The sequence below is a fragment of the Diabrotica virgifera genome, chromosome 2 (genome assembly GCF_917563875.1).
Source record: "Diabrotica virgifera virgifera chromosome 2, PGI_DIABVI_V3a".
In the NCBI taxonomy this organism is placed as follows: Eukaryota; Metazoa; Arthropoda; class Insecta; order Coleoptera; family Chrysomelidae; genus Diabrotica; species Diabrotica virgifera.
Window position 1 is genome coordinate 32,308,336 of NC_065444.1, and position 13,323 is coordinate 32,321,658.

At 34.2% G+C, this 13,323-nt stretch overlaps 1 protein-coding gene across 2 annotated transcripts in view; it reads left to right on the forward strand.

Moving 5' to 3' along the window:
* Positions 1–13,323, forward strand: part of LOC114327271 (caskin-1) — a 475,220-nt gene that overhangs the window by 43,538 nt on the left and 418,359 nt on the right. The window lies entirely within an intron of this gene.

The window sequence follows — 13,323 nt, forward strand, 5'->3', positions numbered from 1 at the left end:
GGTGTCCAAAAATGGTATCGAACTATAATTTTCAATGTCTAAAGTAAATTGGATAAGTGTACTAAAGGTATTGAAAATATTCCAATTATTTTGAATTTGCGAAGAAGTAACTGAACAAAGAAAAAGGTCGTCTACAAGTGTTTTAATGAAAGGCAAATAGAAAGGTAATTGTGGAATTATGATATCCAGTAAGTGGTCCAAAATGATGGTTACTTTTATGGGGCTGAGTAGACATGATATTTAGCTTTAATGATAAATTCTATCGACAAATATTTGGAGCACCTATGGGTGGTCCACTCAACGCCATAATAGCAACCATCATTTTGGACCATTTACTGGATTTCGTTATTCCACAATTACATTTCTCTTTGCCCTTTATTAAAGCAATTGTAGACGATCTTTTGTTCAGTTGCTTCTTCGCAAATTCAAAATACCCTAAATATTTTCAATGCCTTTAATACGCAAATCCAATTTACTTTAGAGATTGAAAATGGTAGTTCGATATCATTTCTGGACACGACACCAAATTAATAAGAACTGAACAAAATAAAATAATGATTGTGAACTGTAATTCATACAAATTTTGGGGCCTATAGGGATAGTCATGTAATGTGTAATGAAACGATATAAGCACTTTTGTCTGCAGGGTAAAACGTGGACGGAAGTCGGAATAATATTACATATTTCTTTAATAAACAATTTAGCGGCTAAAATGCTACCAACGTACACAGAAGATACACTTTTTTAATTTACATAGAAACATGAGATGTTTAATAAAACGAGTATAATGTGAACTGCATTGCGAGTAGGATTGAAGGTATAATAGCAGTTAGGGTCGTAATGTGATATGTTAAAACTGTATGTTTTCCTTTCCCATTAGATATATAATAACCCTTAGCCTTAATTAAAAGTTTTACTGGATAAACAAAAAAGACCCACCTTTTTATTTACTGCTCTTATTTTAAATATTTTTTCTTTAGTATTTACTTTACAATAAATAAACAGTTACTTTTTTATCCATGACAATTAATTCTTATAAAAAATATTCTTTATTAAGTAATGCAGCTATACCTTTTGTCTCACGGAGATAAAACTGAATGCAAAAACTATAGACTATAGAGTATAGAGGAATCTCCTTGTTGGAAGTATGTAATATACAAGGTGCTCGCCATATTAATCAAAAAACGGCTAGAAAAATATGTGGAGAAGAGTCTAGGAGAATACTAGGGACGATTTCGTAAGGGAAGATTAACAACCGATCAAATTTACATCTTGAAACAAAACCTGATCAATTGCTATAAATACAACATTCCAGCATAAATACTGTCTATTGATTACAAGGCTGCTTACGATATAATAGACAGAATTAAAGTAATGAAACGCTAAAGAGTTCCAAGTACCAGCAAAAAAATGATTAGTAGAAATGACATTTGGAAAAACCATTTGTGCTGTGAAATGCAATGGTATAGGCTCAGAAGAATTCGAAGTGAAAAAAGGGGTTTGTCAAGGAGACCCATTGTCCACTTTGTTATTCAATAAAGCCCTGGAAACAATTGTGAAGGATAGTTGAATAAACAGGTCTGGAATTCTTTTCTACGAGGAACACCAATACCTGGCGTATGCTGATGATGTGGTTTTCATTGCAAGAAGTGGAGATGAACTGGCAAGTAGGTACGGCAAAAAGACTGTTTTGGGATAGCGCTAAGATTGGATATAAATAAATCCAAGTACATGGAAGTTATAGATTAGAGGTAGAATTTGAGAGGGTGTACGGAATATACAAGGTGATTGATTAGTGGAGTAAAGCTCAATAGATCCGCTATGATAATAGATAGCAATAAAAGTTAATAACAAAAATTGTAGACAACTTTGAGATTCATATTACAAAATTAGTTAGAATGTTACAGGGTGTTCGATAACCTAGTGACAGACCAAACTTATGTTTTTTTTTAAATGGAACACCCTATAATTTATTTTATATTCGAAATCTCCTTAACGGCCCATCACAAAAATATAAAGGTTTGTTATGTTATTCAGGGTATGTACCAAGTTATAACCAATTTTATTGAAAATCGTAACAAGTTCAACATTCTGTATAAATAAAAATAAGCACAACAGAAATGGTTTATTGGTGCCATATTTTTTTATTGATTGTCAAAATTTTCAAAAATGATTGATGCTGCTAATTTTCTTTATATCAAATACAGGGTGAGTCAAAACGCAAGTACATCATTTTCTCAGCAATTTTAAATGGAACACCTATATTTTATATCACTATTGAAAAGTACCATTACCGTACTTTAATTTTTATATAATATTCCCTATGTCTAAATTTATTAGTTTTCGAGATATTTTCATTTTTCCAAATTTTAAGTAAGCCATGACTGAACCGTTTTTATGAAACGTAGCTTCATCTCCAAATAGTACATTATCCAAGAAATCTATCTGTTGATTGATTTTATCTAAGGCCCATTCATAAAATAATATTCTCTTTTCAAAATCGTCCTGAATTAATTATTGGTGCATTTGAATTCGGTAATCGTGCATTCTGTTTTTTGCAAGAATTTTTTGCACAGAGTAGTAAGTTTGTTGTTTTTCTTTGGAAATATTTCGAATACTTGTATGTAGATCTTCAGTAACTGCCAGCAACAAATCTATTTCGTTTTCCTCTGTTACAGTACTTTTTGTTCGTTCGTGTTTTTCATACCTAACTGAACCAGTGCGGTTAAACCGATCCTTCAATCTTTCAAAAATTGCTTTTGTAGGTTGTCGTCTTCCAGGGAAACGCTCATGATAAATTCTTACTGATAATATTGCATTTTTATTGCACCCCAATATCCGTCCAGATTTACCATTTCTTCAACAGTAAAATTCATCTCAACTATTTAATAACACAATAACAGTTTTATCACGATGAACTGCCAGTTTTCGACCACTCAGTCATGGCTTACTTAAAATTTGGAAAAATTTAGACACTTATTAATAATTTGCTCTGAAAAATGAAAATATCTCGAAAACTAATAAATTTAGACATAGGTAATGTTTCATAAAAATTAAAGTATGGTAATAGTACTTTTCAATAGTGATAGAAAATATAGGGTGTTCCATTTAAAATTACTGACAATATAACGTATTTGCGTTCTGACTCACCCTGTATTCGGTATAAAGAAAGTTAACAATATTACTCAGTTTTGAAAATTTTGACAATCAACAAAAAAATATGGCACCAATAAACCATTTCTGTTGTGCTTATTTTTATTTATACAGGATGTTGAACTTGTTACGATTTTCATATAAAATTGGTTATAACTTTGTACATGCCCTGTATAACATAACAAGCCTTTATATTTTTGTGATGGAGAAGTTAACAGGATTTCGAATTTAAAATGAAATATAGGGTGTTCGATTTAAAAAAACATAAGTTTGGTCTGCCACTCGGTTATCGAACATCCTGTAACATTTATACTAATTTTGTAATATGAATCAAAAAGTTGTCTATAATTTTTGTTATTAACTTTTATTGCTATTTATTACTATAGCCAATCTATTGAGCTTTACCCCACTAATCAATCACCCTGTATGTATTTGGATACACTTATCGATCAGACATATTATAAGGAAGAAGCTGAAATCCAGTTAAGACTGACGAAAAGCAAAGACCAATTCTAGGTGGGTGTGTATTCTTTGCCAAAAGTAATAGATGCGCTGGGGCTATGAACAAAATAATTAAGGCTAAAGAAACAATACTAAAGAGATAATTGGACCCACAATGCTGTACGATGCCGAAAGATGGACTATGAATAAAACCATACAGAATAGATTGGAAGCCTGAGAAAGAAATATACTTCGCAGAATCATCTTATACTTACAATAAACTATTTTTTTATATCTTTCGTTATTTGTTTTTATTGGTCCCAGATCTATTACAAATTACGAATCTTAAACACACCTTGTCAAGAATTTCAGTAAGTAGGTATAGGCAAATACATAAAAATTTAAGTGCCATTATCAGATTGCACGGGAATAAAAAATAATTGAAAAAGTCCCATCATTTTAACATCATCTTTTCTTTCCTTTCATATTAAACGGAAATAAAAAAACCGGGAACAGTTTTTTGTGTTTGTTAATCACCCATGTATATCTTTGGAATGACGTCAACAACGAACATTTTGTAGGGCATAATAAGACTTTTTAATTTTTCCTTCGTCACGACGCTTTTGAGGGAAATTTTTATACAAAGTATCATTGTTCGGTAGAGTTTGTCTAGGGTTCTTATGTCTTTCTACGATCGCAGACATTGTAGCTTGCTTATCCTGCTCCCATGTCAACGATTTTAAACCAGGTCTTGGGGGAACTATGGCCAATAAAATGTCAGATTTATACATTTTCTTTACAAAATAGATTTTATTAGATTTCTTCCTATAAAGAACAGAGCAATCTCACACTGTGCAAAAATTGGAGGAATAACCTTGCTTACCGCCATATATAAAATTTTGACAACTATCATACTTAAAAGATTAACAAAAAAGTTGAATTTCGAGCTAATCAAGCAGGCTTTTGATCAGAATCAACTCCGAATTAACAAAGTCAGTCAATAGGGCTTTTCATTCACAGTCATTTGTTTCGAGCTTCTGTCAAATGTCGTATAATCCGTGTATATTATTATACACAGACTATACAACATATGACGGAAGGTCGAAACAAATGATAATCGATGAAAAGCCCTATAGGTAAAGTAGGCAGTTGTCACTGCAAACCCAAAGGGGGCCTCGCAGGGCCCAAAACGAGAAAATAATAATTAGAATTAAATAAAAACTGTAAATCATATTATGTTGAAAAATTCAAATATCGCGCAATAGGTACTATAAAAGTCATGGTGAACGTATAAAACTACATTAGAATGCATACTTTTGATCACATATAAAATCTATGTTGTGAGAATAAATCACTAAACGATTGCTCTTTGCTATAAGGAACAGTACTAGATGGAAATAAAAAAAATATTCGAGATTGGAGCCGAAAAACACAAGAAAAATCAGGAGAAAGAAAAGATCCTTAAACAAAATCTAAAAGACAACCAAAACTTATTTAAACTCAGTTTCACACCGAAATCCATAGCTAGTAAAGCTGTAACCAATGAAAATGCACGTGATGAAATAGAAATAACTGAGGGAAACATAGCTTCCGTAACTGAAGAAGATGAAAAACATGTAACGGCAGACGGCAGCTCTATTCCAGTTCAAGAAGTTAAAGAACCAGAAACCCAAACTAAGTTAGAAATTCAAGTTAAAGATAAATTGAATATTTACGAATTGGATTACGGAATACAATAACTGAAGAAGTACGAAAATTTTGAACTGGGAAAGGTCTTTAGAATGTAAAAACCTTGATGGAAGTTTTTCAGTATCAAAAGGAAATTTTGTAGGCATTACAAGATTTTTACACAATCTATGGTTTTTCGAAAACGTATCAGTGGAACAAAAATTAAAAGAGATTGGCTAAAGTATTCTCCCTCAAATGGAATATGAAACCACCGTTGGGAAGTTATGATCAAATGCTTAAATGAAACTCCACTAAGCGATCTCATTCACCACTATCTAGACCTTAAAAGAATAAGCAGCACAAAATGGACTGCAAGGACACATGCAACAAGACCTTTGTCTAAAGGTTTCAACGCTTTCACATCTGCTCTTCATACTCTTGCTGAAGCCTCTAATCAGAAGCTGAAACCGTTCATGAAGCTAAGTGTTTGTTGAGAGAAATGTCAAAAAAAGAAACTTTCATAATTAATGAGTTTTGGGCAACAATTTTAGAACGTATCAACGCTGTCTGTAAATCATTACAGAGAGAAGATATTGAACCTAAAACTGCAGTTCAGCTTCTAAATTCACTTTTGGAGTTCTTAAAATTCCAAAGAAATCATTTTGCTTACTACGAGCAGAAGGTCTACGATCTGCAATACTCTGCCGACGAGAGCAAACAAACGCGAGCAGGAAAACTACATTTTGATGATGCTAATTCCAATGAAGTTTTTCTAGGTGGAGAAAAGTAAGAGGTTGAAACGAATTTACCAATTTTGGATAAGCTAATTATTGAGCTGAGTCGTCAGTTGACAGCGTATGAGTCAGTAACTCAGTATATGGTGTTTTGTGTGTTTTTCCAAAACTTAGTGATACTCAAATAAAGGAATGTGCTTCAAAACTACATGAAAACTATACTGATTATATTGAACCTGAAATTTATGATGAACTATTGCAGTTCAAATATTTTATAGTCCATCTTCAGGACTGGTAGCGAAAACCATTTATTCAATTATTCATACTTCATAGTCTTTTTGGGTTCAAATCGAAGTTTCGAAATTTGTCAGTAGCTTGTAATATTTATCTTACACTAATGATTACAAATGCATAATTTTAAACAATGAAAATTATTAAAAACTGTCACCGTTCGACAATGGCACAAAATAGACTTAAAAGGAATACCTCTCGGAGATGAAGGAGTTATCCGAGGTTTTGGAGGGAAAAGAAAAAGTTTCTTAAGGCTACGGCTCCACGGGCTGGAAATTGACGCTAGCAGTAGCCGCAAAACTAACTTAAGGTTCCGCAGAACGGAATAGGAATAGCCGAACTGTACCGACTACAGGACTTGTGCGTAGTCGGTTCAGTTCGGCTATTCCTATTCCGTTTCGTGGAACCTTGAGGTCGTTTTGCGGCTACTGCTAGCGTCAATTTCCAGCCCGTGGAGCCGTAGCCTAAGGGCCTCCTAGCTTGGGTTGCCTAGAGGCCTCAAAATTCTTAATCCGGGACTGATCAGAATCCTGCATAGACCACATTAATACTGTGAGGGTAATAATGGAAAAATCGGTTGAATGGAACACACCCCTATACATGGTTTTTGTTATTATTTTAGAGCTAAGAAACATCCAGCATAAAATAATTTCCATTATAAAGTTACTGTACATTGAGGCGACATGCAGCGTGACTCACAATGGGATCAACAGTGACGAATTTAACATACTGGAGTCAGACAGGGATGCGTGCTTTCTCCCTTGCTTTGTAACATAGCTGTAGGCTATGTTCTCTCTTCAAATTGGACTCCGACACAAGAGGGATATCTTCTTCTTTCAGTACCTACCCTCTACCCTGTCCAATTATCGAACGTTGGCGATCATATTGGCAATAATAACTTTGTTTGCGACAGCTCTAAACTAATTAGCGGTGGTCTCTTGATCTTGATACCACTCCCGGAGATTTCGGAGCCAGAATGTTCTTCTTCGTCCTGGGCCTCTTCTACCGGTGAGCTTGCCCTGTATTATGAGAAAGTTATACCTCTCTGGATGTCTCATTACAGTTGAGTCCGCGAATCTTTACCCGTGCGTCATCATTTAAAGCATACGAAATAAGTCGATGATAAGTCGGAAATTGAAATTTACTAAACGCAACAGCAAGTCACTTAATGTCACTTGCTGTTGCGTTTAGTAAATTTCAATTTCCGACTTATCATCGACTTATTTCGTATGCTTTAAATGATGACGTACGGGTAAAGATTCCCGGACTGAACTGTATATCATGGCCGAAATATTTTAACTTTCGAATTTTTATTGTTTTGTTATTTCTGTGCTCTTATTCATTCGATGTAAAACTGTTTCATTTCTTATTGGATCAACCCAACTGATCGATAAAACTCCACATCTCAAAGGCCTCCAATTTTTTCATTAGTGTCTCTGTAAGGGTTCAACTCTCGTTGTCATACAGCAATGTGGAGAATATGTAGCACCGTATTAATCTGATTTTAAGGTTTAACGTGATATCTCTATTAATAAGAATTTTCTTTAGTTTATAGAAGGCGGCCATGGAGCTTAGGGTGTCTACATTGTAAAAATGACGTGAACCTTATCCTCCATGCTATGGCATGCTGGACGAGCCATACCGTTTGTAGTCAACATTTCGAAGTATGAGCGGGAACACAAACCGTACCAATACTCATACGCCTATGAAACGCACGTGGCAGATCATAAAGGCCTTCACATTTTACTCTTCTTCAAGTTGTCTTGAGTGAAATGTCTTTAATATTTTCTATCAGTCTCTCTTGGCTAACTCTTGTTTTTTTTCTACCCCGAATAGCGATTAGGTTTCCGAAGGCAGACGGGTCACTATATTTCTTTCTACTACATATTCTTCCCATATACACATTTTTCCCTCCCCATCTTACCCAACAAAATATGGAGAAAACCAGATGCAAAAAATCCGTAAGTTAAGGTGGAAGCTATCGTGCTAAAAACTGAATGGTCGCACGTCACGCGGCCGCTAACGATGCCCTTGGGACACCGGGCGAAATCCTATTGAAAATTAGCCTTGTTCCTGTACGCGGGGCTCTACAGGAATCGACAACGGTCCCCAGCTACTCGTGGGAATAAATATGAATACTCACCAACATGCAAGGCAAGCACGGTGTGTAAATGCCAAAAACCCAACCAGTGTCAACCAACCCCATTTAAAGTGCGTCAAAAATATAAACTTCAATATCGTCACATATAATGCTCGGTCACTCTCTACAGAAGAAAGATTCAAAGAAATGAAGAAATTTCAAAAGTGAATTGGGATATTGTAGGTATCAGCGAAGTTAGAAAAAAGGGAGAGAATCTTATCTCACTCCCATCAGGACATCTGTGATACTACAAAGGAGAAGAGGAATCGACAGTCGGAGGTGTCGACTTCTTTATTCACAAAAGAATTGCGAACAGAATTGTGTCAATAACCCAAATATCAACAAGGGTGGTATACTTAAACATCAAAATGAGCACCAGATATATCCTAAAGTTCATTCAAGTGTACGCACCTACTACAGGCCATTCAGACGAAGACGTCCAAATATTCTACGACCAAATATCCTGTGCGATCAAAGAAAATCCTGGCCACTTCTTAATAATGGGCGGTGATTTCAACGCCAAAATAGTTACCAAGGAAGACCCCTCTGAAATAATATTGGGAGATTTTGGAAGTGAAGGCAGAAATGATAGAGGCAAACAACTGTTAACTTTCCTATATCCTTGGAAAACATCCTATATCAAATGAACAGCTTCTTTAAAAAGAAAAAACACAGAATATGGACCTGGCAAAGTCCTGATGGAAAAACAAGGAACGAAATTGACTATTTCTTATCAAACAAAAAAGAATTATTTAAAGACGTAAATGTGTTAAACCATTTCAGTACAAGCAGTGATCACAGGTTAGTAAGAGCTAAAATAACGATATTGATCGAAAAGGTAAGACTCAAAGTGATAAATAAGAAACACCCAAAGAAATGGTCAAAACCAACTAATATTCAGGAGTTCGAAAAATATATTAATAATACATTGAAATATACAACAACAACAGACATTAATATATTGAACAAACAAAACAAATAATCACCACAATACAACAGGATCAAACTAAATATTGTCCAACAAACCAAAAAGATGAAAAACTAAGTCAACCTACTAAAAAAAACTTATAGAACTAAGACGACAGATGAAGGGAGATACAGTTCCAGCAAAGAACCGCTAAATCAAATAAATAAGACGATCACAAAGGCAATAAGAAAAGACATAAGAAACTTCAATGTAGAAAAAACAAAACAAGCAACAGAGCAAAATAAGAACATGAAGGTTTTGAAGAGAAGCGTACAAAAAGGAAAAATAGAAATCACCAATAAACTAAGAAGAAACAGAACTGGAGAAGAAACCACAAACAGAGATGAAATATTAACAATAGTCGAAGAGTTCTACACAGAATTATACAAATCAAGAAAAAAAGATGACAATACGCAACTTCCAATTACAGTAAAAACTGGGGTATTAAATCAAGGATCAGATTTAATGCCCGATATAACAAAATCAGATATCAAAGAGGCTCTGAAGAAATTGAAAAATAATCGAACCCCAGGCGAAGATGGAATAGTATCAGAAGCACTAAAAATGTACTTGAAAAAATTAAACTACTTTTCAATATCTGCCTTCACAACGCCAATATTCCAACAGACTGGAACAACGCTACTATGATTCTATTACACAAAGCAGGAGACAAAGCCAATTTAGAGAATTACAGACCGATTAGCCAGCCTCCTCAGCCATTTATATAAGTTATTTACGCAAATAATAGTTAAGAGAATGGAAAGAAAGCTAGAAACTTATCAACCAAGAGCAGGATTCCGAAAAAGTTACGGAACCATCTACAAAGTATAAAAACCCTAATAGAGAGTAGTGGAATAGAATAAGCCTTCTGGTTTTTATCGATTTTCACAAAGCCTTTGACAAAGTTGAGCTTAGATTACAGGCGCTTAAGGAATGCAGGCTAGATTATAGGTATACAAAATTACAACGTGGAATGGAGTAAACACTTCTGTTGTATGTAGGCATGTGAATTTATTAAAAATCCTTAAAATTTATCCAGAAAGGAGTGAAAGTACAAAACGTTTTCGGTCCGACTGACCATCATCGCCAATTTGTAACCCAATAAAGTGGTTTTGAATCGGTTACACATTCCAAAAAAGCTCCACAGCTCCAGTATTGCAAAGACTCCCCTAAAGTGGAATCCCCAAGCAAAATAAAAGAGATCGTCCAGGACAAACTTGAAGAAGATCCATCATGCACGAGACAAGAGATCAAGGAAAGTCTTGGAATGAACTTGATCGGCTTGAACCAATCTTGAAAACGGACGCCTATGACCGGTACTAGCAATTTATGCAATCGACTCATTTTTGGAGAGTAAATAAACGTTACCAGTTTTCGTTTTTCTAAATAGAAGCGTTGTGGAGTTATCTAAAAAAACTAATTACAAAGCGCCATCTTCATTTTTGGACTAGGTGAATTGGGTTAAATTTTCTTAAAATTATCTAAGGAACCTCCGCTCTTCATTTCTTAGGAGAGTTTTTGGGCACCCTGTATATCAAATATTACTAAATCGGATAAGTGATTGCATATCGTTATTGTTATCTGGGAAAATGGGTTTCTGACAAAAATGACCAAAGCAAAGAAATTAAAGTCCGAATTGAAACTGCAAGGCAAGTATCTATAAAAATAAAGACACTGCTTACAAATACCTTCAGTTGCCTCTCAGATTGAGGGCTCTAAGATGCTACATATTTTCTATATTACTATACGGAGTGAAAGCTTGGATATTGAAGAGACAACACATAAGAACAATAGAAGCGTTCGAAATGTGGTGTTACAGAAGAATAAGGTAAGGTCGTCAATTAAGGCCACCTTAGCATTTAAATATCTGTAATATTTTATTCAGGAACAATATGGGGGAAAACTCTTGTATACGTATTGCCTAACATTTTAGCTATCGAATTTCAGGATAAAATACTTACTAAATAAATAAAGAAATATAAAATTTTAACATTGAATAAATCTAAAATATTTGGCCTTATTAGGAACTGGTAGCTTAATAAGGCCAGTTTCATTTTTTACGCAAATTGAGGTGGATAATAAATTTTAAACCTAAGAATTAAAGAACAAATACAAAATTTAGTGAAAGAAACTTTTATTCATATTAAAAACAAAAATTTGTCAATACATTAAGCACACATATCGCACATTTACACACATCTAGGACAATTGGCTTTATTAGGACACTGTCTCCTTTTTTTATTTAACATAAAAAAATAATAAAAAGCAATATAGAGAAAAAACTGTTCCAGTTCCTTAAAAAGTATTAATTTACTATCGCTTTACAAAAAAAAAATAATTGGCTTATATTCATTAAGAGGAAACAGTAGCGATCAACAGGTAGCGAAAACGCGTTCCAAGATTGCGGCTGTAATTTTGAATATTTTTTCGAGATATTTGGCACACGTATTCGTAATATAATAAAGAATGGCGGTACAGAGCCCAATTTGAAAAATATATTAATATGTGGAAATTACTCTGTAATTAAATACAATATTAAAAAAGAGCCTGTACCGCCATTAAGAAGAACAAAAAAATACACTTTCTTCAAATAAACTTTTTTATCCGATGCCTAGATTTTGTGTCATTTTGGAACTACTAAATTTTTTTATTTCATTAGTAGTTCCAAAATGACACAAAATCTAGGCATCGGATAAAAAAGTTTATTTGAAGAAAGTTTATTTTTTTGTTCTTCTTAATGGCGGTACAGGCTCGTTTTTTTAATATTGTAATTAATTACAGAGTAATTTCCACATATTACTATATTTTTCAAATTGGGCTCTGTACCGCCATTCTTTATTATATTACGAATAAGTGTGCCAAATATCTCGAAAAAATATTCAAAATTACAGCCGCAATCTTGGAACGCGTTTTGGCTACCTGTTGATCGCTACTGTATCACCTTAAGTACCATTTTAGTAATTTTATAACTTACCTAAAATTTATAAACGAACTTCCGCACCGTAACAAACACGTGTCTAGTCTACTTAGCGCTGCTATGTGATACTACCGACTGAATGGCTTAGACAATTTTGACTGAGAAAGACATTTACGGTGACCTCTAATGTATAATATCTATATTTAAGAAAATATTTGCAATTGGCCTAATTAAGACACTGGCCTTATTTGGCGACACTACCTTATTGAAAATTCAGTGGGTTCAAATGATTACCAATGTTGAAGTGCTACGACGTTTAAATAAGGAGTTAGAAATTATGAACAGTATAAAAACTAGAAAACTGGAATATTTGGGTCACATTACCAGAGGAGAAAAATATGAGTTGCTGAGAATTGTTATGCAACGAAGGATCCAAGGCCAAGGAAGAAGATGCATAGGAAGAAGAAAACGCATCTCCTGGCTGAGGAACCTTAGAGAATGGTTTAACTGTAGTTCATTACGACTGTTCAGAGCAGCAGCTAACAAAGTGACCATAGCCATTATGATATCCAACCTCCGATAGGAGAGGGAACTTTAAGAAGATTGTTTTGAAAAGTATTTTGTAATTATAGTATTGCAAAGTAAAAGTATTGTAAAGTATTATCAACAACAGAAAACAGAAGCATATTTACTATTATTTACCAATAAGATAAACCATATCGAGCAAATTACATCTTTCCGAAAACAATATCCTCCTTCGCCCAATAAAAATCCGCTCAAAGAGCGTACTAAAATTTTGGGTTGCCTATCTACTAACTCCAAAGCCGGCTTTGTTCCGCGTTCAATTCGTGCCTTCGCCAACGCCAGCGATTTCAGTTCTTCACTGTTTCTCGAAGTGAGTGTGTGGTGTCGTTCACCGTGATTCTATACGAACGTTGTCGTTCCGAGTACAGTTCCGTCAAAACAGTTCATCTTATTGATAACATGGATTATTGTAAACAAATGTGTATAG